This window comes from Neovison vison, chromosome 1, assembly GCF_020171115.1.
Source record: "Neovison vison isolate M4711 chromosome 1, ASM_NN_V1, whole genome shotgun sequence".
In the NCBI taxonomy this organism is placed as follows: Eukaryota; Metazoa; Chordata; class Mammalia; order Carnivora; family Mustelidae; genus Neogale; species Neogale vison.
The window spans coordinates 232224592-232247524 of record NC_058091.1 but is presented as its reverse complement, the minus strand read 5'-3'; the positions used below and the strand labels follow the sequence as shown (position 1 = coordinate 232247524).

General features: G+C 37.4%; 1 protein-coding gene across 8 annotated transcripts in view; it reads right to left on the bottom strand.

The window, feature by feature from the left end:
- Positions 1–22549, bottom strand: part of JAKMIP2 (janus kinase and microtubule interacting protein 2) — a 167138-nt gene extending 144589 nt beyond the window's left edge. For 7 of the 8 annotated variants that reach the window (XM_044224903.1, XM_044224936.1, XM_044224879.1 and 4 more), the window contains exon 1: positions 22253–22549. The gene's annotated coding sequence lies outside the window, so the exon portion shown is untranslated. Of the gene's footprint in view, positions 1–20724; positions 20837–22252 lie in introns of all 8 variants that reach the window. The other variant, XM_044224897.1, reaches the window with a different exon arrangement.
- Between the last annotated feature and the right edge of the window lie 384 nt (positions 22550–22933).

Here is a 22933-nt window from a genome sequence, read left to right as displayed (position 1 = left end):
GTCAAATAAATAAATAAATCTTTAAAAAAATAAAAAATAAAAAAATAAAATGCTACTAGACCAATTATGAGAACACAGAAATACTGTGGTAATCAAAATAATGTCCACTATTTCTCAAATCTACAGCCATATCGAAACAGTTATAGAAAAGTACATGGCAGGGGCGCCTGGGTGGCTCAGTGGGTTAAAGCCTCTGCCTTCGGCTCAGGTCATGATCCCAGGGTCCTGGGATGGAGCCCCACATCGGACTCTCTGTTCGGCGGGGAGCCTGCTTTCCCCTTTATCTCTGCCTGCCTCTCTGCCTACTTGTGATCTCTGTCTGTCAGATAAATAAAATAAAATCTTAAACAAAAAGAAAGAAAGAAAAGTACATGGCAGTGCAACAATTAAATAATTTTTTAAAAAATATTTTATTTATTTGACAGACTGAGAGCGCACAAGCAGGGGGAACAGCGGAGGGAGAAGCAGGCTCGCTGAGCAGGGAGCCCAATGTGGGACTTGATCCCAGCTCCCTGGGATCATGACCTAAGCCGAAGGCAGAGGCTTCAACCCACTGAGCCACCCAGGCGCCCCAGTGTCGTCTTTTTTTGGCTTTTCCTAAAATTAACTGTCATTTGCATTTTAGCAATTACTAACTCTTTCCATTACTGACAACAATTATTTAAATTGTTTAATTGTTGCGGGCGCCTGGGTGGCTCAGATGGTTAAGCATCTGCCCAGGAGAGTGATGGGATTGGAATCCATTCTACAGCTGGTTAAGGAGAAGGTGTGTAATGAGTAGGTGCAGGCAGCATTGAGAAACATCTTTCTCAACAGGTGTTGCTGGCAAGGGCAGAATATAAATGAGGCAGTGATTAAAGGTGACGTTGAAGTCAAAACACTCTAAAGCACAGAGAGGTTAAGTAACTTACCCAGAGCCACACAGCTAATTCAGGAAGCTAAGAATAAAACCAAGGCAATTTGATGCCAGAATCCTTGCCTTCTGAGAGTGTCTTCACATGGCCTTTCCTCTTTGTCCCTTCTTCTTCTTAAAAGACACCATTCACATAGGATTAGGGTCCCACTCTTATGGCTTTAACCCTAATTACCTCCCTAATGGCATTAGCTCCAAATACATCACAGTGTATGCCACATTCCAGGTTAGGGCTTCAGCATATGGATATGAGACAAACACAAACCAGTCCATATCAAATGTTTCCATTTTTTTGGTAGTATAACTCATACTGATGGCAAATGATAAAGTGATTTTAATAGCATAATTGCTAGGTCAAAGGATATGTCATTTAAGGCATTTGATATTAACTGCCAAGTTGCCTTCTGGAAATGTGTTTTCCTGGGAACTCTTGCCAGCAGAGCATAGGGATGAAAACAGAACCATTTTAATGAAGAATATATGTGTGTAAAAATCTCTAGCCCTGAACTAAATCTTAGCTCTGTCATGACTTAACTGTGACAAGAGGCAAGTGACCTCAGACTATTACTGGCAGCCATTCGTTTGTTCCTGCAATTCCACCTGAATTCTGGGAGGTGAAGAAGAACTTTGTGAAGACAAAAAGAGAGAATAGCCAGATTGATGCATTCGGACAGCTTTCTTTAGTATCTTTGCTGCTTATTTTAAATTACTCCCTTTCAGTTCTTCACATTGCATTAATGGGATGAGGAAAGCCAGTTTATCTCTCTGACAAAGAGGAACACAGAAGGGCAGAAGAGGTGTGGGAATGTGCTGGTTAATTTGGGATGGGCTCTGAGACTGTCTTGTCTAGCTTCCTGCTAAGCTAACACAATTGAAGGGGAGCCTTTTCACATTCGACTTTCTCTCCATAAATACTCTGTTCTGCTGTCTCCTGCTGGGGTCAGGTTACCACAGGCTTCTGAATATCTGAGAGGCACTGCAGGGAATTAAGTTTGCAATCACTGCTTTCTCTTCACTGCCTTTTGTCTCTGGAGTCTGGTGCCTCCACAACTGGAAGACTATTTTAATTTGGAGGCAGAAAGGAACCTCTAAATGAAATAGAGAGAAGGTACATTCTTACATGCAGGGAATAGAAAGAACTTGTCCATGTATCCATGTCTTTAACATGGTTCCTGGGCTAGCGGAGGAGTTAATGAACTGGGCACTTTGAGGCTGAATCTAGTTTTGGAGAGTGGAAAAAATATCACAGAAGAGGGAAAGAAAAATTCCCTCAATGGGAAGGCAGGAAGCGGGAAGGCCATTTAAAAGCAAATAACAGAAAGCTGACTATATTTAATGTTTTCATCATTACATTTTACCTCACTTATGACAAATAAAGCAAGAGTATGGAAAAGTAGAAAATTAAATAAAATTATAAATGACCTATCACATAAAGTGACTTCTTGTTAGTCAGACAATATGGTGGAATGCAAAATGTTTAGAGATGCAGAGGCAGACAGCTGTAACCAGCTGTGTGTCCTCAGCAAAGTAAACCTCTTTCAGGTTCACTCTCATCCCATGACATAGGAGGATACTGATACCCACTTAACAGAGTAGTTATCAGGCATTAATGATAAAACATGCAAAACACCCAGCATGCCATGATATATGCCATATAGGATACATTCATAAAACAGAGGTTTCCCTCCATTCCTGACAGGAGGAGGAGGAGTGTAAATTTTTCAATCTTTCAATTTAGATGCGGAGACAAAATGAGAACATTTGAACAAGGACAATTATGTGCTAAACAGTGTGGTAGTGGGGCGCCTGGGTGGCTCAGTGGGTTAAGCCGCTGCCTTCGGCTCAGGTCATGATCTCAGGGTCCTGGGATCAAGTCCCACATCGGGCTCTCTGCTCAGCAGGGAGCCTGCTTCCCTCTCTCTCTCTCTCTGCCTGCCTCTCTGTCTACTTGTGATCTCTGTCTGTCAAATAAACAAATAAAATCTTTAAAAAATAAAAAAATAAAAAGTAATAATAATAAACAGTGTGGTAGTGATCGCAAGTATGATAGGAATTTAGACAAGGGGAGATCTGAGTGCACCAGACTACTCTGCCAGTCAAAAATTCGCCTAATTGGGGCGCCTGGGTGGCTCAGTGAGTTAAGCCGCTGCCTTCGGCTCGGGTCATGATCTCAGAGTCCTGGGATCGAGCCCCCAATTGGGCTCTCTGCTCGGCAGGGAGCCTGCTTCCTCCTCTCTCTGCCTGCCTCTCTGCCTGCTTGTCATCTCTCTCTGTCAAATAAATAAATAAAATCTTAAAAAAAAAAATTCGCCTAATTATTTTACATATTGGGTGTCTGGGATAAATAACAGAGAAGCAAAGTGAGGCAAAAAGACATTGAAAGGGGGTGAGAGGGATGGGGGATGCAGAAGCAAAGACACAAATAAATGGTAGAGAAGCTGAATAAAATTAAGCAAAAATGACAAACGAAACTATGCAACTGATCTATAATTTATGGAAAGAGCAATGCTCATAGTGGATACATTTAAAAAACAAGCAGAATGACTAAGAAGAATTACAGTCTGAGTACATACTGAATAAATACTAATGGATGACAGTAATGGTTTATCAGAATTCATTTGAACTAAGAAAACGATCTATGAATATAAACCAATTGGTCATATTTTCAAAAAAAGAAATGACCCCAATATTAATCTGCATAACTATTAATACAAAGAACATCAAGAAAGCTCTATTTTTAAAATTGTTGGTGATGATATAATTACTTTGCTTTGCTTAACATGATCTTGGGGCTTCAGTATCACTATACTTTAATATTGACAGAACACTGCTGCTGGTCTTCATCTGGCTTGCCTAATTCCTAGGGTTTTCATTCTCTGCATTTACTTATGGTTGACAGTTACTTTTTTTAAGAATTTATTTATCTTAGAATGCATGTGCCCATATGCACACACACACACACACAAGAGCAGGAGTGGTGGGGACTGGCAGAGATAAAGGGAGAGGCAGAGAATCTCAAGCAGACTCAGAGTTAAGCACACCACAGCCCTACTTAGAGCTCAATCTCACAATCCTGAGATAATGACCTCAGCAGAAGTAAACCTCTTTCAGGTTCACTCTCATCCCATGACATAGGAGGATCCAAGAGTCGGATGCTTAACCAACTGAGCCACCAGGCGCCCCAGTTGATAATTATTTTAATTCACATTTTTAAAAAAGTAACAATGAAATCATTTGCCCTAATATGAAAGAATATGAGGTCTGCCTTTCACCTACCTAATATCCATCAGGAACCTTCCAAAAATGTTGAGGTAAAGGCAACTTCAAAAAGTTTTTTTGGTTTGCTTCCTTTCTTATTAATCAAGTAATAAATGGTCATTGGGAAAAAGTTAAAAGACAACAGAAAATTAAAATTAAAAATTAAATTCACCTCTATTTCCTTTTTAAGTTTTTTTTAAAAAATTTATTTATTTATTTGACAGAGAAAGATCACAAGTAGGCAGCGCAACAAGCAGAGAGAAAGAGGGAAGCAGGCTCCCTGCCAAGCAGAGAGCCCCATGCAGGGCATGATCCCAGGACCTTGAGATCATGACCAGAGCCGAAAGCAGAGGCTTAACCCACTGAGCCACCCAACCCCACTCACCTCTATTTCTACCACTTAACACTTTTTATATCATATTTCCTGCAGGACTTTTCTCTCCATGCATATATGAACACATTTTTGACCAGACACAGTGCTGTTAGGTCTACATTTTTACCAAAGGTACTCTAGATATCTTTCCAAGTCATTAAAAAAACTGTTTAATCTGTAATGTTGATAACACATGCCCTCTGCAATGTTCTTTCACCAGACCTTCACTATATTCCAACCAGTGAAGGCAATTTTACATTTTGTAGTCAGAAATTACAAACTTAAAGTTTAATTAAGATGTGTTTTTGTGTCATCTGCAATTCTCTCACCCCTTCCCGAATTCTGATTTACTCCTTAGTTTCCCCTTCTTTTCTTTCTCTCTACCCCTACCATCCCTCAAGGAGACTGTAGGTTAACGGGGGAAGTAAGTCGGGTCCATAAATAATTGGAATTACTACTAGAGATAAATAACAAAGTGAACAGAAGAACTTCCAAATTCAGAAGAAGATTCCTTCAGAGTGCACATACACTTATACACTGGATGGCAAAGGAATTAAGAAAAACCTTCTATTCTGTACTTTTTTTTTTCTCCTTTGACGGGGAGCAACAGGGGAAAAAAGGAAGTGATATCTTTTCTCTCTCTTTTTACAAATGGAAAAACAAAAATTACTAATGGACAGGATACCTATTCACATACGTAACACCCAGAGTGTTAGCTAAACAGAGATTAGACTCAGGATTTCTGAATCTCGGGTTTGTGCTTTCACAACGGCACAATGGTTCATCCTAAAAAAATACCTAATATTCCCATACAAAACTGTGGGAAAAGAATCCTTGTCAAGTCAAAGGATTCTTTAATATTTTTTTTTTACAACAGCAAAACATGTCCTGAAAAATGGAAGAGAATAAAAAATATAATCCTGTATCCTTTCATTGATTTTCTTCTTTCAAGGAAGGTTATATTTATATCTTGATCAAAATATCACACAAAAGTTGGGGAACCCTCTTAGGTCCCCTCCCTCCTCAGGAGCTTTGTATTATCACTTTGCCTTCACTCAGTAAACCTTGCTTTGCTGCCCACTAAATAAATTAAATTAATTAATTAATAAAATAAAATAAAATCGCACAAATGCAAGCCGGCTTCCAACATGGCCCCTAAAAAGAAAAATCTAGGAAGTGACTTTCTGAATGTGCCACAGCAAATATTTTATGTGCCAGAGAATGCTCCTGCCTGAGGGGTCTATTTACCACACATTCATAATGTTGAGTGGAAAGAGACCTTAAATATAATCCAATATAACCCTTTAAATAAGCTAGAAATCCTCTCAATAACATCTCTGTCAATCAATCATTCACCTTGTGCTTGAACACTGGCAATTACTGGATGCAGTATCTGGGCTCAAATCAAGAAAAAGTAAACACAGCACCTTTATGCACTGGACTAATTAGTCCGGCAGCATACCAAATTATATGTCTTTTAAGCTGCGTGGCTTGGATTTAATGAGTTGTTTGCTGAATTAAATGTCAACGTCTCTCTCTTTCTCTCTCTCTCTCTCTCTCTCTCTCACACACACACACACACACACAAACATACACACTTGTATACAGTGAGAGAAAAATGATCAAAAGCCAGTATTGCTATATTACCTTGGGAAGCATTTATTATGACACAGGACTGACAAAGAAAACAGGATGAGCAGTCACAGACTCATAAACCTCTAGGTTTCTGGCTAGAATAGTCATGTAATCTAGCCCAAGACTTTCCTTTTGCTTAAAGGGAAATAGGAGTTTAAGAGATTTGCCAGGGTTTTCTAGGTTTCTGCCTCGGTGGCATCTGACTACTTCCAGAGAGGGAAAGAATTTACAGATTTAATACAGAGGTCCGAGTAATAATCATAGCTCAAAAAAGGGAAAACACCAAAGTGAAGGCAGGCGAATCAGAATCAATACTCTCATCAAATACTCAATGACCTTTCCCCTCTGGATTTATATTTTTTCTCATTTTCTGGGACGCTTTTTATGCATTAAATACAGAAAAAAATAATAATGAAAAGAGTCCCTTGACCATAACTGGAATCAATGTATCTAACATGTTTTCCATTACTTACTGTGCATATGGCCTCATTAGATTGACTGCCACTAAGGGTTCAAACAGAAAAAAAAAAAAAAACAAAAAAAACTTTAGAAAGCCATTCATAATTTTCTCCTCAGAATTTAATGGTCATTCCATACTTGTCTGATAGTCTCTTTCCTAATATATCCCAAGTGAAAAAGCTTCGGGTATGCTGGAACTCAGAGTCCAGTAAGAAAATATGTGCTGCAAAATGCTTGGTTTATGTGGTTTCGTTTTGCCTCATTTTGAAAATCCATATTCTGCATTATTCTCTGATAAAGGCCAGTAGTGGCCTGATTCTCCCTGTGGCTGTAACATTCTTTTTTAACTTCAAGGAAAAGGCAGAGTACAATGCCCCTCTCAAACTTCCAGGTTCATAAACCCAATCTTTGTGAATTTACTGTATTTCTTCATATGTGCTCCTTGATTGATGTTCTTAACCAAGTTTTCTTGGTTAGATGTTCACAAGTTTGATACCCAATTTGCAAACATTCTTATGTTCTGATAAAGTCGCTGTGTCTCTTGGCATGATTTTAGTGTCTAAGTGCTTACTGCTTTACTGTACTTTTAAGAATGAGTCTTACTCATCTTTGTAGATTTCCCACTCTCTACTCCTCCACACATACACCTGAAAGACTACATTGTAGGTGTCAAAATTATTTTTATTTTATTTTTTTTATTTGACAGAGAGGGAGAGAAAGAGGGAGGAGAGAGAGAGAACAGAAGCAGGGTGAGCAGCAGAGGCAGAGAGAGAAAGAGGCTACCCGCTGAGCAGGAAGCCCATGTGGGGCTCCATCCCAGGACCACAGAACCATGACCTAAGCCAAAGGCAAAATGTTAACAGACTGAGCCACCCAGGCGCCCCTCAAAATTATTTTTAAACTTAAATATTTCTTTGTATTAAAAGCCAAACCACAAATCTAAAGAACACTAACTTGCATTCAGTTTAAAGAAAATATTAAAGTTCCATTTTAATTCAAAATATTCAAATATATTCCCAGTTTTTAATTGAACAGGTTTACCAAGGGATGTCATGAAGAAAAACAGGTAACCTTCATTTAGTTAATCACATAAGAAACAAGATATTTGAGTTACCTTAAGATTTATCCCTGAGATAGGTTTGGTCGCATAATATTAAAATACACAATCTAAGGGTGCCTGGGTGGCTCAGTTGGTTAAGCGACTACCTTTGGCTCAGGTCATGATCCTGGAGACCCAGGACAGAGTTCCACATCGGGCTCCCTGCTCAGTGGGGAATCTGTTTCTCCCTCTGACCCTTCCCCTTCTCATGTTCTCTCTCCCTCTCATTCTGTCTCTCAAATAAGTAAAATTAAATCAATTAATTAATAAAATAAAATACACAATGTAGCAGTATCTAGGTGGCTCAGTTGGGCATCCCACTCTTGATTTCATCTCAGGTCATGATGTCAGGGTCCTGGGATGGAGCCCAGCATTGGGCTTCACACTCAGGGGGTAGTCTGTTTGAGGATTCTCTTTCTCCCTCTGCCCGTCACCCAGCTCACACTCTCACTCACTCTCTCTTTCCCTAAAATAAATAAATAAATCTTAAAAAAAAAAAAAAAAAAACCAAATAACAAAAAAAAGAATGCTGTAATAATCCTTGTTTAAGATTTCCAATAAAAATGAATCATGGGGGCACCTGGGTGGCTCAGTGGGTTAAAGGCTCTGCCTTCTGCTCAGGTCATGATCCCAGGGTCCTGGGATCAAGTCCTGCATTGAGCTCTCTGCTCAGTAGGGAGCCTGCTTCCCTTCCTCTCCCTCTGCCTGCCTCTCTGCCTACTTGTGATCTCTTTCAAATAAATAAATAAAATCTTAAAAAATTTTTTTCTTTAAAATGAATCATGACTGAATCATGTGGAGTTAAGCTTGGAGTTCTGTCCTATTAACACTGAGTCTATTTAAACTACTGTAAACTAAAACCACTGAAGACTATGACAATATGATGAATATCCAAGTGCAAACGGAAAAATTTAGCTTTTAAAGAAGTTAAATATTTGGCACATAGAATATCAACTTTTTCAATTATATCATTGGGTTCTCAGACTATTTTGCGACAGGATCTTGCTCTCAAAACTTTAGGAGGAGGACACCCAATGGGTATTTTGTGTAGAGAGCCTGTATCCTGTTCTCTTAGCCATTCCCTTCTCTCTGCAGCTCACCAGAACACTGTGGCGGTGTACAGACACCAGTTTGGAACCTCTGATGCAGAGAACAAAACTTCCACCTTCCAGAAGCCCTGAAGAGTCACTTCAGATAGTTGAATATGGGTTTACGGATAATTTACTGACTTTGATGACAAAATCTGTCATTAAAAAATATTCACATTTTGCTAACTAAATAACTAAAACACACTTTAGTACATTTGGAAAACATAAAAAACCCAATGAAGACATTTTTCATAAAGTCACCACTCAGAATTCTTATTAATATTTGATTTACACTATTTTAATCTTTTAAAAAGCATATATGTGTGTTTGCATATTTTTTTCTCTTTTCATAAGATTGGGATCAAATTCCATGTTTTGATTTTTGAGGTTTTAACTTGAAAGACGTTATCTTACATATAGTCCTATGTTACTAAACCTTTTTCTACTGCATACTGTTTGATAGGCCTCATTGTATTCCACAGTTGGGATAGGTCACAGTTACTTTATCATATATATTGGATCTATACAGAGACAGATAAATCAAGGTTTGTGTTTTGTCACCCAAACCAATTCTTGTCAAAATTCCTGCTATTCACTATAAACAAAAATTGAAACAAAAAAGTCTTAAGTTGCATGAATTTTAGCACCATGGACTATAAAGGCACAGAAACTGTATTGTTTGTAGCATTAAGTTCTGGGATTTGTGCCGCTCCGTCTATTTTGCACTTCGGGGTTTTTTTTTCCAGAGATAAATTCCTGTAAAACTGCTCTCTGAATCTCTTTAGAGAAAAAGAAAATGTTCATAGTTTACAGAACTGTGGAAAACACAGCACAAAATGTTTTCTTGTTCCTTTATCACTTGAAAAAAGTAGGAAGGAAAACTAGGTAATTTTCTTTTATTAAAATACATTTAATGCCTACTTAAAATTTTGCTTTTTTTAAAAAAGAGAATCCCAGATTATATTGTACAAATGCACACAACTCATGCATGTTACTTCATGTAACATCAAATAGTTACTTAAACACAAAATCTCTACATGGTTAATAGTAGGACTGGGATTCATTCCATCCTTCCCTTGTTTTCTTCTTCACTAAGTGAACTGGTTATATGGACTTTGTTCTTGAATATACATTTTTTTCAGAGTGTTGCTATCCTTTACTTAGCAAGAACTGGGTTTTGATTAATATTTAACAACAACAATAACATTCAAAATATATTGCCTTTCTCTTACCTTACTTTAATTTTCAGGAGCAAAATCAAATTTTCATTACAAAAGGGAACTAATTAACATATCAGTTAAGAACGATTTGGAATGGGAGTCAGACATACTTGAGATCAGAGTCCGCTTCCATCAGTCACTAGTTAGATAATCTTGATAAAGTTTTACACTGCTTTACCTCAATAAACCTTAGTTTCATTTTGTATAAAACAGGAATACTATTACTTTCTTCAAAGCTTGTTGGTGCAGGGTATGCAATGACTTTAGTACAATGCTTGGCATCTAGGCAAAGTAGTAAAATAAAAGCCAACACAGTAACCACTGACATTAATGTCAAATGTTTTGGGAAGTAATCTTTTAGACATTTTTAAACCAAAATTCAGTGTAAAAAGTAGATCAATATGCCTCAGCAATCTTTATTTGTTAATGGGAGCATTATTACATTTGGCTCATCAAATGAATGATATACCTTAGGAGGAGAAAGGTAGGATTAAATACAGATTCAAAACCATCCTCATCAGCATGTGCATCCATAGTTCAGGCTTATTAGCTAGATGCTATAGTGGTCACGTCACAAAAACTGAGAAGACTTCTGCTGGCAACGGTGGGGATAGTTATACATTCTCTGTGTTAGTATGTGTGAACATTCTATTAAATTTGACCCTTTTTCCTTGTGAAAATGTTAAGTTCCTTTCGGACAGGGACAAGGGCTAATTATCGGAGTCTATGAATGCTCTCACTCTTGAGGAACTTCAGTTAGGCTCTTATGGTGTTAGTGATGATGATGAAGTACACATGGGAACTATTTTTTCATACATCTGCCCAAAGCTCTTGATTTATTTGTTTCCAGATACAGACACATACACTTAGATTATATGTGAAAAGAAGAACATGGGAGGCAGAACCAAAAAACCTTAAGTTACCTTAGCACCTGAGTTAGGGCTTAAAAGCCAGGTTGGATCATGCCCAAATTCTTTGGCCCTGATTCATGTGACTGGTGTATCATTTGGTTGTTTAAGGGCAGATCTTAACAGAAAAAAAATTTCTGAAGTAAAGAAATCTGGATTTGAGTTCCATACTCTTCCACTAGTCATTAGGTGATACTAAGCACAGATAGACACTTTACTCTATGGATGATCATAAATAAAATAATGTAATATCAAAGAATGTAACATAATATATAACATCTTCTCTACTTAGATGTTTGAGAGAGTTTGAAGTATCAAAAGTTCTTTGTAACTTGTAAAATAAAGTTTTATACACTTATCATGAAAAAATGCCTTAACTTACTAATTATAAAAAAGATGAATAATTGATGGGGCATAAAAGGAAACACTTAAAGTTGCAAATTATCATTTGTCATTGTGACTGCCCCAAAACCAGATCAATAGCATTAAAGTTCACAGAATTCATTTTTATCAAATGCTTATCTGCTGGGTTATTTTTTACATTCATTTTCAGCTTCTATACTAATGAAATCTGGATGTTTCCTTGAAGAACAAAATACATGTTTTATTGGGAAATAACATGGTAGAGTGAAATGAAAATGGGCTGGCCAGGAATTAAGAACCCAACTGTCTCAAGTGCCAAAGAGTTACAGAGAATCAAATGAGGGGTAAAGAGGCTTGGGCATCAATGAAGCACATACTGTAGAGCAGAAGACCCACCCAGAAGAATACCCATTACCCAAGTCCAGATGTGTTTGTCGTGCCGAGATATGGGCCTTGTGATGCCAGATTTTTTTTTTTTAAAGATTTATTTATTTGAGAGAGAGAGTCAGAGGAAGAGGGAGAGAAATCCTCAAGCAGACTCCCCACCAAGCATGGAGCCCCATACGGGGCTCAATCCTAGGACACCGAGATCATGACCTAAGCCAAAAACAAGAGTCATCCACTTAGCTGACTGAGCCACCCATGCGCCCTCAGATTTTCTCATTTTCTAAAAGGAGGCAGATACTCAGGTGTTCCTTTTTTTAAATGTTAAAATTACATAGTCTAGGGATAAAAGTGTGTTTTTAAAAATACTAAAATACTGTGCTGGAACTGTAGATTGTTGTTTACAAGCACTTTATGCATGTTTACAAACACTTCCATGCTGGGGCCAGTCCACAGGCTTCAGCTTTGAACTACTGTGTTGTAAGATCGTATGGATCTTACTTCAATCTCGACTTTAAACTCACTAACTGAATGACTTCGGCTAAGAAATTTAACCTATCCAAGCTTCATTTTCCTCTTGCAAAGTGGGAAGAACAATGCCTCTGTTGTAAGGATTGCAAAAATGGACATGGATGGAAACATTCTAATGGATCTAACAGATACACCCACAGGCCATAGCACTGATGACTGTGAAAAGGGGGATGGCAGGATGGTGGGTACCTACAGGAACTCAATACAGCTCTTTTTCTCTTTTGGTGGATGACTTTTAAAAAGTAAGTTGTTCTGTTTTCTCCTTTTCATACTTGTTATACTCAGAGCACATCAGATATTCTTATTATTAAGAGGCCAGGGTTATCTCACTCATTGTTGGATTAAACTGTTTTACTTGAATCATAAAGAAAATTTTAAAAATGATGGATATCCCCAATTCTAAAGAATAGAGACAAGTCAGCATCAAGTCTGAAAATGTTTTCAGATTAATTCAAGAGAGAGGGCTTCTTTGCAAAATGACAATCTCCTGAGCAAAATGCTTTTCCACTATTTCATCTGTTCCCCTCTGTCATAAAGATCCTTTTGTTAGTCAAACAGCATTTAAGGACATCAAGAATGTGGTAAGTGATGGCACCATATGAACTAAGAACAGATCAATTCTGTTTAGATTTCAGTTAACTACACAGTCAAAGATCAATGTTTCAAAGCAAGAGGATTATAATATAAATTTAGACAGTTAATGTTTTCCAACTATACAAATGTTAAAGTTCAGTAAGCAAATGACCAGTGACTGACTAGCAATACGAATCCTCTCTCTTTATTACCTTCTAGGCGCCTTGGCAGAGCCATTTAGGTCTGATTTCAAAAACTGCAAATAAAGTGAAAGAAGAAAAGTATAAAATCACATATTACAGTTAAAAGAGATTAGATAGTATGTGCAGTCAAACTTGTCTAAACAAAAGCATCGGTATGAATCAGGCATGTTTAAGCATGCATGCAGAGACTGGGTTCCTTTAAATTTGTAGGGATAAAAACCTAATGGTCACACAATGGTGAAGAATCAATTTCCCTGATATTAAGCTATTTTCCTTTCTCTTGTTTCAGAGGTCAGCACTGCACCCTGTGGGTCCCCAAACGTGCACAATGTACCTAAGAAGAGAGCAAGGTGGCTAAAATGTTCTCTCTTTGTAAAACTGACGAGGGTAAGGGCTTCCTTGTTCCTTCATTTTTTAAAATGAAGGGTTTATTTTTAATGATTGCTGATGCTTTAGGCATCTGGCTCAAAACATGATAAATTCTACACTTTGTAGATGCTTTTGTTCAATGAAGTGTTTTAAAAATAAAAGTAAATCATAACACAAATATTCTCCTTAAGAAATCAAAATCATGGGGGCGCCTGGGTGGCTCAGTGGGTTAAGCCGCTGCCTTCGGCTCAGGTCATGATCTCAGGGTCCTGGGATCGAGTCCCGCATCGGGCTCTCTGCTCAGCAGGGAGCCTGCTTCCCTCTCTCTCTCTCTGCCTGCCTCTCCATCTACTTGTAATTTCTCTCTGTCAAATAAATAAATAAAAATCTTAAAAAAAAAAAAAAAGAAATCAAAATCATGTATTTTCTAAAATATAAAATTCATTTTATGGTTAACTAGTTGCCACTTATATTCCTCCTTAACAGATGTAGGAGACAGACACTAAACCAGTGGAGTGGGAGTAATTCTTTCCTCTGGGTCTAGAGGAGACCAGAGCAGAGCAGATAATGCAGAAACCCCAGTAATTCCAGAGTCCACATCTTCTTAAACTGTATTAGCTAGGAAATTCATAACAGAGCAATTTGGGGGTCTATAATATCTTCAAAATACCTAGATCCTTCTCTCTGTCTTATCAGTGCCAATTGCAGAATTTTGAGAATTCTCATGAGAATTCAGAGTGTTGATTTTTTGGTACCACCTACAGGCTGGGTACTGTTGTATAAAAAAATTATCAATTGTCTTGCTATTCTTCTAATGGCTTGTCATTAGAATGGCACCCTATCGTGGATTTTACAGAATGGTACTTATTTAAAGTATTCTGACGAGTTGTTTTCATGAGCATCCTTGCATTAAAAAAAAAAAAAAAAAAGGCTTTTGTGCTGAAAAATACATTTAAAGTAGATATATCTGACCTAAGAATACTTTATGGGACATAATATATTTATAGTTTAATAATATAAATATTATCATTTAATGTATTAATAGTTTATGGGACATAATGATCACAGAGCATGAACCATGAACTCAGCTTATTTTTGGAAGGTACCGTTCTCCATTAAATGCTGTAAAAGAAAGGACCAGATAAGGAATGTGGGTAAGAAACATTTGCTTGGTTTTCATTTTCATGGTCGTTATACTGGTAGCATTTTCCAGGGGAATATTTCCAGTTTGGAACAGAAGCCATGAGGAAAATATCACCCTTTTTTCTTGAGCACATGCTCACAAGGCTTTTTTAGAGTCCCAGTGATCTCAGCAAATTTCGTTCTTGAAAATAACAGGCGAATTGTATTCTGACCAAACAGTGTCAACTAAACTTAGTCAGACTTGGTTTTCTATGTATATTTTTGCTGCAGTTAGATTCCAGAATTTCAAGCACTGCAGTAAATCATCTTGATTTAGATTGAAACAAAGAAAGGGAACAAAGACTTCTACCTCATACTGTTTCAGAACTTCCATGAAAGCAAGATGCCGCCCTAATTTATCTTTTGAGTTAAATTATTACTTCCATTTCTGTTTAGTCTTAATTTCTGGATACAGATATGAAAGAATAATTTATTTATGATTAGTGAATTTACTGGAGTGGATTTCCAGAAAGCAAAATAACTGTGAGTGTGGATCATGTAATTTGATGCTAGTAATAATTAAATTACTAATTTATTTTAATAAATTCAGTGAATCCAAAGGTATTTCCTTACTGGTGGTGTCATTATTTCTGACTTGCAATTTAGTTTTGGAAGGGAAAAAAAGGAGCCACAGAAATGTTCCCCGCTTTTCTTATTTATGTCATAGCACATAGTGAACAAGTTTTTTAATTTTTTTTTTTAAGATTTTATTTATTTATTTGACAGAGAGAGATCACAAGTAGGCAGAGAGGCAGGCAGAGAGAGAGAGAGAGAGGAGGAAGCAGGCTCCCTGCTGAGCAGAGAGCGAGATGCGGGACTCAATCCCAGGACCCCGAGATCATGACCTGAGCAGAAGGCAGCGGCTTAACCCACTGAGCCACCCAGGCACCCCTGAACAAGTTTTAATTATGGATTTTTAAAGTGTGATTTACTGCCTTTAAGAATTTGAATTCCCGGGGCGCCTGGGTGGCTCAGTGGGTTAAGCCGCTGCCTTCGGCTCAGGTCATGATCTCAGGGTTCTGGGATCGAGTCCCGCATCGGGCTCTCTGCTCAGCAGGGAGCCTGCTTCCTCCTCTCTCTCTCTCTCTCTCTCTCTCTCTGCCTGCCTCTCTGCCTACTTGTGATCTCTCTGTCAAATAAATAAAATAAAATATTAAAAAAAAAAAGAATTTGAATTCCCTTTATTAAAATCTTAGAGGAAAAAAAAAAAAAACTTAGAATCCTGAGAACGTCATAGGTATGAATACAATCCACTTTGTTTTTACAGCCAAAATAAAAGAATGAATAATCACAGTCCAAAAAACTACCAGTGAAAAGCTATCCCACAGTCTTAGGCAGAGGTCCTTTAGGAGACCATCCATCCATCTAGTTGGTCAGTCAATATTTATCAAGCACATACATTGTGCCATTAGATTTGTCATTAGTGGTTTCATTTTCTGCCCTCACAGAGTTTACAAAAATCTACTGAAGGGTGAGGAAAATCAAGTAAGCAAATCAATAGCTCTACAATTACAACTTTGATAAATGCTATGAAGGAAACCCATAGGGTACAGAGGATAATAGTGGAGATATACTTAAGGAAATCTTTCCCAAGAGTTGTATTTAAAGCCCAAACTTAAAGTATAAGGAGATTCCAACCATTCATATTTTAAAAGGGGAAGAGTCAGATGACTGGCCTTTTATTTTATTTATTTTTTTTTTTTTGAGAGAGACTGCTAAGGTGTGTGAGCTGGGAAAGGTTTGTGGGACAGAGCCCCACCTTGGGCTGCTCACTCAGTGTGAAATCTGCTTGGGATTCTCTCCTTTTCCCTTTCCCCTTTCACTCTCACTCATTCTCTCTCTAAAAAAAGAAATAAAATAAAAATAAATAAGATAAATAAATGTGCTTTCTTAGAGCATTTGACTTGGACACAGAGGTTAAGACTGTAGGTCATCACTACCATACTGAGGAAGAAGGACAAAAATCTGAAAGAAATTTATCTTTGCTTTGTTTTGCTTGTTTGTGAGCTTGTGCTAGTATCTGATGACATTTCTAGTGAGTTAGACAAAGATTTCATTAACTTGGGCTTAAAACTCACTCATTATGAGCAGAGAAGAGATAACCAAGGTTAATTTAATACCTATTGTAAGATGCAGTGGCAGGTCAGGGTAACAGAGCTCAGATTTCCTGAAAATAATGCTTGACTCACAGCTGCTGTAAATCAAGCAGGATCTACCTATATCATGACAACTATTTAAAACAAAGTATAAAGACCCCTAATCATCCAGATCTTGAATCATCCAGAAAAAATGCACATAGAGATTAAAAATTTAGTAGAGACCTATTTCATCTACATGGAAAGACAGTCACTTATATAAAGTAAAAGAACTACAAAACAATGCTTAGAGTATGCTCCCATTAATAAAATTGTATGTCTGAGTGCGTTTATATTCACATGTAAAAAAAAATCTAGAAGGAAATTTTCCAAAATGCTAATAGTAATTATTTCTTGATGGTAGGCTCATGGGTGATTTCCTTTTTAAATTTTTCTTTTCTTTTTATATATTTCTGTATATCCTTTTTGTTGGTTTTTCACAATGACGTATTTTTTAAATGTAGAAAAAAATCTTTAAAAGATAAAATTTCACTGTACTGGTATATATTGATTTAAAGCAAAATGCCTTTAGTGTGACAGATCTCACTTTCCTGCAAGCTAATTAATTTTAAAGGACATTTTCCAAATGTGGAATGATAGTTCAGATGGCATAATTTGCTCTTTGGCCAGGGCTGAATTGCCAAACAGACACAAAGAATGTGCCTAGTGCATTAGCAAAAAAGGGAAGACACCAAAAAAAAAAGAAAGAAAAAGAAAAAAAGAATATTTTTTGAAATTTCAGAGAAGTGTAAAAGTATTTGCATAGGAAAAATATTAGAAAGTTATTGAACTGATGTACACTTTTTTATTTTTATAGATTGATTTATTTATTTTTTGACAGAGTGACTAGGGGCCACACAAGCAGGGGTGGGGGCAAAAGGAGAGAGAGAGAAGCAGACTCCCCAGTAAGCATAGAACCTGACGAGGGGCTCAATTTCACCACCCTGAGATCAAGACCTGAGCGGAAACCAAGAGGTGTTTGCTCAACCGACTGAGCCATCCAGGCACCCCCTGATGTATACTATTCAATGATTTAATATCATTTTTAATTTTAAGAACATGTAGGTGAAAAGATGCTTGGGACATATAGGTAAGAGGTATGGCTGAGTTTTTTTCAAAAGTCCAGGATCTACAGGAATCTTAATTTGGTCCTAAGCATAGAAAAAAATTATGTTACCTCCTAACCTGGATGTGACTAAAAATAAAGACAATACTTAGCCATAAAATAAGGACACATCAATCCAACAAAGTTCTGATCAGCGGAGGCTGATACCCTAAACATACATTTAGTCTATTTAGCAATTCAATATGATCAAAGAACAAATCACGACACCTGACATATTAAAAAAATTCAAATAAAATGAGTCACATTTAATGCAGATTTGTTATATTTGATATTTTTAAATCCTAATTAGCAAGATAATATTTTAAATGTTCTAACATGGCAGATTTGGGCTCACGGGATTTGGAATCCAGGTCCAATTAGACCATTTACCAAACTCAAACTTGGACCAGTAAACTTCTCTGAGCCTGTTTCTACTTATTTAAAATAGTTATAATGACACCGTTTTCCTGGCACAATAGAATTTGGGGGAATAGTAGATGAAAAATAAAGAATGCAAAATAACTTAGAGAACTATAAAAGATTATAATAACAATATAAGATGTAATGGTGGTACTTACTACAACTATATTGTTTTCACGTCTGTATGTCTTAGATACCCCAAGGAAATTCTATGTTCCTAGGATATGCAAATTGTTCTAGTCATATAAGAGCTCTACAAATAGTCTATTTATATGATTGCTCTTGTGTAAAAAGATTTTTTAATCAATAGAGTAATATCTGGATATACAAAAAAATCGGGATATACAAAAAGAAGGAATTATAACTGACCTCTCATAGTAATACTCAAGTATAAATCTGGTTTATTTATTTCAGAAAAAAACAGACTGTTGAATTATGCTGAAACTTCCATGATAAATTTGGTTTTCTTTTAGGTTACAATCACGGAAAACAAAGAATTAATCCTTTTATGAACCTGTGAGAAATACAGAAAATGGTTTTGTCTTTTCAGATATTTTCTAAGTCATCCTGATGGAGAGCAGAAGCATGTATCTAAATTAAAATATGTTCTGAGGGGGGCACCTGAGTGGCTCAGTGGGTTAAGCCTCTGCCTTGGGCTAGGGTCATGATCCCAGGGTCCTAGGATCGAGCCCCACATTGGGCTCTCTGCTTGGCGGGGAGCCTGCTTCTCTTTCTCTCTCTGCCTGCTGCTCTGTCTACTTGTGATCTCTCTCTCTCTGTGTCAAAAAAAAAAAAAAAAATGTTCTGAGGTCACTTGAAGAAATAAGGAACATCCTATCACAAAGTGAGGAATTAGATAACATATGTTTTACTCTAATTAAAACAAGTTTTACTAAAGTTTAAATGCCAGTCAAAATATTTAATATCCCAATAAGAATGGCAGTTCCAAGACAGTGTTTGAGAAATCAAGAAATAATCAAATTTGAATATTGCTAAATAATACATTTAAACAATAACCTGCAAGTATCTTTTATATACTTTGTTCTTTCTGACATCACCTTCAAGGCTCTTGAATTATTTTGTATCTAGACCCCACTCAACTCCATTTTAGTTTTCAAAATTAGCCATACAAAATGGAATAATTTTAATATGGCTGTTAAACATCACGTTCCACAAAGTTGCTGAAAAAGGACTCTTATGAAGAGGCCAGTGTTCAGTTCCCTGCATCCTGACAAGGTAACATATAATATTTTCCAAGTAGATGGTCAACCAATTTCTTTAAAAATATTCAAATTTTGTAATTTAGAAGCCCATTGCAAATGGAGTCTTACTGTTAGAGATCTAGAAGTGCCAGATATTAAACAGCTAAAGCACACTCTAAAATGGACAATTTATACTAGAAAAAGCCAGAGAAGTTCTTGAGAAAGAATCTAGTCTATGCCATCCCAAATAAATGCATATCTAGGGTATACTTTCAGAGGTTTTTATGGAAGAAGAATGCACTGCTCTATCTGGTTGCCCAGTTGACAACTCAACTTTGCTATCAAGAAGTTCCACATTCTATATTTCTATTCTTCATTCTTCCTAATGAAGTTGAAGCTCATTGACCGTATTTTAGGTTCCAAACAACCCCCAGCTCTTCTGAAGCAAATGACTGTCAACTCTCAATTTTCTCTTCTTCTAATGAAATAATCCTAGGCTCCTTACCCTTTGTTAGAGAATACAACCTGTAGTCTTTAAACACACTTGACTTTTGTGTGGCCTCTCAGTAAAGGCCATATAATTGTCTCAAGCTGTGGGATCAAAAACTAGGTCTAAGAGTCCCATCAGGGTCTGACCACATAGGTAAAACATGCTACTACGGAGAGTTCTGTGCTGACAGCCTACAGTCACTGACCTCTGACTAAACTGTACCAACTTCACCTATAAAACCACAACCCAGTGAAAACTCAACACAAAGGAAATAAAACAAAGCCCCAAGTAGCTGCTTTCATGCATGAAACAGGGTCAACTGGGTCTTTATTTCTTAAAGCTTATTATAGATACATCTGAAATCTTAATTTTTGAAGTCAAAGTTATCATTTAAAAGATTTAGGATGCAGTGTGTTATAAAAATTTTATGTGACATATAAGCCCAGTACTTCTTTCCTTGCTCTACTTTATTTAGTTATAATTAGGCACATGATAGCATGACTTTACAGTGTTGTGAATCTATATAATATATAATATGCTGTGAGTATATTAAATCCATGTTTCCCATTAAGTCTCTCTATTTATAAACCAAAAGGAAGGAAACATTTATTCTCTGAGAAATTAAAACTATAAACTTCATTCAAATACAGGTAAAAATTTTAAATGAAGGGGCAGTGAATAAAATAAAATGCAAGATCAAGATAAAAAGTGTTTCTTTACATTGTAAAAAATATGTTTGCACTGACAATGATATTGTTTGAGAAGAGATCGATGGAAAAAACTAGTCCATATGATGAATGCGATATACTTTTACCTGCAAGGATTTTTCTGGCTTTAATTCAATGAAATCCATTCTCCTGAGTAGTAATGGAGTCCTGTACCCTACTCATCTCCGGCATCTTCAGTCTCCTGAGCTGCCTTAAAGCCTTGACATAATAAAAGGTCAAACAGATCCTAGTAAGCATTTGTAAACTACACAGCCCCCCATTTCGGGCTACCTGCCATACATTCTCTTGCTAAGCTTTGCTCACTCTCTTGTTTCATTTCATTGTATAAGCAGGCTAATTTGGAAATAGCTAGGGTATTTGGGAACACCTAGATTTTCAAAACAATCCCACTTTCCTACGTAACCACCTAAAGAAGTGACCCAAAATACAATATTTGAGAGAACTGTAAAATGGTGCCTGGATACTGAAGGAATGAAGACCAAATAGCAAGCACCACTATCAAATAAAATGAATGCATTTCACCTTCCAGCTCATGTGTGCTTCCTGGACACAAGGCACAAACATGAAAGGGATGGAGTAGAATTTCAAGAAAACTGATTTGTTTCAACATTTACTTGGCAAGATGCTGGACACAAAATAATATCTCAAGCCACCTCCCTTTCCCATTATTGTAAATTCAGGGCTCTCAAGTCACCCCCCACAAAACCAATTAAAAATGAAGATAAGGGGCAGGCTATGAATTCGCATCTAGTGCTAAGATACAGATTAAATGATAAGCATCTGTCCTAATTGGTCACAATGAAACTAAGGGACAATAACAAGAAAAAATCTCACATTAATCCAAATGAAGCAAGTGAATAATATAAACCAGAACCACAGTTTCAAAAATATTCAATTATCTCCAAGCATGCAAGGGCATTTATAACCCATAAATATGATTGCAGAGCACAGTATGCATATAAATGTATTTCATAAATGCACTACTTATGCTAAGAAACATGTGTATATATGGATATGCATTTCCATAGGCTACACATTTGCATGTTCACAATCACATCTACCTACTAAAAATCAAACTCTATCCAGCAAATGCTTTCTCCACAAGAGTACATCAGAATATGAAGTAGAATGCTAATTTCTGAGGCCACCTTTTCTTAGGGATGAAGGAAATAAGCAAAATCACCTCATAATTGGGCCGGGAAGCTTCGGAGGCACCAAATGGGTTTTTGAAGAAGGCCCAACCCTGTATGTGAGAGCTGCAAATTAAATGAGTCCTTTCAATAACACCCATTTCTTGTTAGCTCTTTTCCCACCCCCTGATTCTGCTGCTAAGCTTGGAAGGAAAGGAACCAAGTGGCTCAGTCTGCATTCTGAGCCAGTTCAAGATAAAATCAGAGCACCTTTTTTTTTTTTTTTTTTTTTTTTAAACACAGCGGATGCTTTCTTACTTCTCTCTTCCTGGCAACCTTCCTCTCTCTCCATCCCTATCTCTGTCTCTACATCTTCCTCTCCTACTCGGAGGGAGTCATTGTTCAAGTGCTGGCCACAAATGTACACAGGGGTCTTTTAACCGGCAGCCAAACGAGGAAGATAGCTCCACAGTCTCCTACTTACCATGCTGAGACCTGGAGAAGCTGTTGAAAGGAGGGAAAGATGCAAACTGAATCCATTTTCCTTGTGACCGTGTCGGATGCAGCCTCCGAACGCAACATCAGCACTGCTGCTGGGATTTTGTTCCCTCACTCTCTGGTTGGCGATGGTGCGAAGAGGAACCACCCTTCCAGCCTCACTAGAGCATTAGCAGTCGAGGCGGCAGGAGCAGCGGCATCACCACTTGGCCTCCTCCCTCTCGGAGGATGGGGTGAGCTCAGAAGCAGCCAGGAACTTGCAGCAGACACCTCCTCTGGCTCCTCCTTTCCTGCCCCTCCCCCAAAGCCCCACCCCTGCTGCGGTAGAGGCTGCCTGTCCCGGCAGCTGCTGGTTGTCATGGCAACGACCAATGGTGAACCACCAGACTAAGGGGGAGGGGAGATGGGTGAAATGAGCTGCAGGGGCTGGAGGGGGAGTGAATTTGTGCTGCTGCCCTCTGGGATGCTCTTGGTCTCTCCTACCTGGACTCTGGGTCTTTAAAAATGGGGCAAGGGTGTACAGGCACAGGAAGAGAATAATTTAAACGTAGTCTAAATCAAAACTGAAACATACAAAATAACTTAGCTATTTTTTGCACTTACTATCGTTTTCCAACAAAATGTATTACAATTTGCCATCAGAAAAAAATAATAACAAATGGAGAAA